At 42.3% G+C, this 2,322-nt stretch overlaps 1 pseudogene across 1 annotated transcript; it reads right to left on the minus strand.

Annotated features, from left to right (window-relative positions):
• Positions 1–398: 398 nt before the first annotated feature.
• LOC308477904 (small ribosomal subunit protein mS25 pseudogene) lies at positions 399–1,098 on the minus strand (annotated as a pseudogene). Its single transcript has one exon. The product of its transcript is annotated as a small ribosomal subunit protein mS25 pseudogene (transcript).
• Between the last annotated feature and the right edge of the window lie 1,224 nt (positions 1,099–2,322).

Genomic DNA, 2,322 nt, shown 5'->3' on the forward strand with positions numbered 1-2,322 from the left:
ACTAGCCTACTTACAAACACACTGGCCATTAAGATGGACCGAGTTTCTATGCAGGGATAATGGCATATCTGAGGGACTTCTGGGGAGATGCACGGTGTGTTCTGTGTATAGAGACATTACACCCCACGCATGAATTCCCTGCTGGTGGAGGTAACACAACTTTATCAGTACAGTGGTACCTCGGGTTACAAATGCTTCAGGTTACAGACTCCACTAACCCAGAAATAGTACCTTGGGTTAAGAACTTTGCTTCAGGATGAGGACAGAAATCACGTGGTGGCAGCACGGCAGCAGCAGGAGGCTCCATTAGCTAAAGTGGTACCTCAGGTTAAGAACAGTTTTGGGTTAAGAACAGACCTCTGGAACGAATTAAGTTCTTAACTAGAAGTACCACTGTATTTTTTTTTTTTAATTCCATAATTTATTTAAAAGATTCATCCTTACTTGTTTTAAGTAAGTCCAGATATTTTTCTGTTACTTAAATGGTGGTTTGTAAAAAGACCAATGTGTTGTCATCAGTGTTAAGATGCCCACTTTCTTGTCAGTCTGAATGCTTTACTCCCTGCTGTAGAAAGTTGGCTTAGGAAGCAGCACTCTCATGGCAGTTTTATATTTCCCAGTCATCTCCTTTGGTAATGGCACATTACCAGGGCAGGCAATATGGCCTCCAATTTCACACATACATTGCCACAAGTGGTACTTTTTGGGGCCAAATGTTGTGGGATGCCGTAGCTTCATTTTCTCTTGTGCTTCTCCCTGCAGTGTCTCCTCGTTTTTACCAAGAACTTTCTTAACATGTTCTGCGATCTCTTTGTTAGTCTTCTCTTCCACATCAACCAGGACTTGCTCTCCAGTATCTAAATAGAATTTTAAGCATGGCGGTGGTTTCATGTTCTTAAACATCACAATCTGAAGCCAAGGGTTTTTGTACTGAATCTGAGGTATGTTGAAAAACACAAATTTTCTGGCTCCTTTGCTGAGAGGCCCCCTCGTGTTGTAGTTCACCGTCATCACCTTCATGGCGTCCTTGAAGATGATGTCTCCCTAGCTCAGGTACTGCAGCATCCTGCGGATGGGGAACCGGCTCTTCATTCGCATGGCGGCGGCAGCCAGCAGCCCCGCGCGCACCGTGTAGCCAAGGGCAGCGGCACAAGTCTGCGGCGCAACTTCCTTGCTCTGACCCACCTGGGTGGGAGCGAGGTACCACTGTATTGAGAAGTAATTGAGAAGAGCTGCATTGAAGCAGTAATAATGGCACATTATTTATTGGAGCACTTTGGGGGACAGAAAAAACAGCATTTTGAGTGGTAGTGCACTTGTCACCATTACGTATATCTGGGCACGCAGTCTTTAGGTCTTGATCTTCAGTGCCTTGTTTCTGTTGTGTTAGATATTTGGTTTTTAGTTTCATGGAAGCTTCCTGGAATTCCTTGTTCACAAAGTAATAGCAAATGGCATCCAAACAGCAGTTGGTGTTGGCAATAATTCCTGCAAGGTTTGTAAAGTTGTCAATTTTTTCTATCCGAGTGCAGCTGGCCTCAGCGAAGTCAGCTATGGACCGAATTAAGTATGCAAGATGAATAGGTAAGAAGCATATGACAAATACGCTCATATTTGCAAAAATGATATTGATTGCTTTCTGGATGCGCTTTTCTTCATATGGGTTTGTTTTCTTCTTCTTCACGAGTTTCTTTGTGATTTGAATGGAACAGAAACTAAAAATAGTTAATGGTATAAAAAATCCCCAAATGACAGATGCAAAGACATACATTGATGGTTCTCTGGAAATCCTTCTAAAGCAAGTGCCTGATGAAGCTCGTTTCTCAAATTTTTTAGTTACATATACAATGCTGATAATCAAGGCCCAGAGAAACCCAGAGATAACAGCTGACTTCAGAGGGGACCGTATATGCCTTGCTTTGAGGGGATATTTTATGGCAATGTATCGATCAACTGCTGTGATGGTGATAAGGAAGATGCTCATATACCTGTTAATGAAGTATGCAGACTCAAAGGCCAAACACAGTGTAGTCACATTGATTGTCTTATAAGCCATCTTGAAAGGCAAAGTAAAAAGCAACAAAAAATCTGCAATGGCTAAGTTGGTCATGTATACTCTCGTTTCAGTCCACTTGTTCAGAGTGCAACAGAATATCTTCAAGGCCAAGGCATTCAGGATGACTCCAAAGCAGAAAATGGGGATATAAATAAGTGCTTGAGTGAGAAATATCTCTTGACTGCTAGTGGTGTTGCAGTTCAATTCCTGACTCACTTCTTGGGTCATTTCCATACTGGTGCTGTAAAAGAAACATGCTATAGTTA

The sequence above is a fragment of the Podarcis pityusensis genome (genome assembly GCF_964106645.2).
Source record: "Podarcis pityusensis genome assembly, chromosome: 5".
Taxonomy (NCBI): Eukaryota; Metazoa; Chordata; class Lepidosauria; order Squamata; family Lacertidae; genus Podarcis; species Podarcis pityusensis.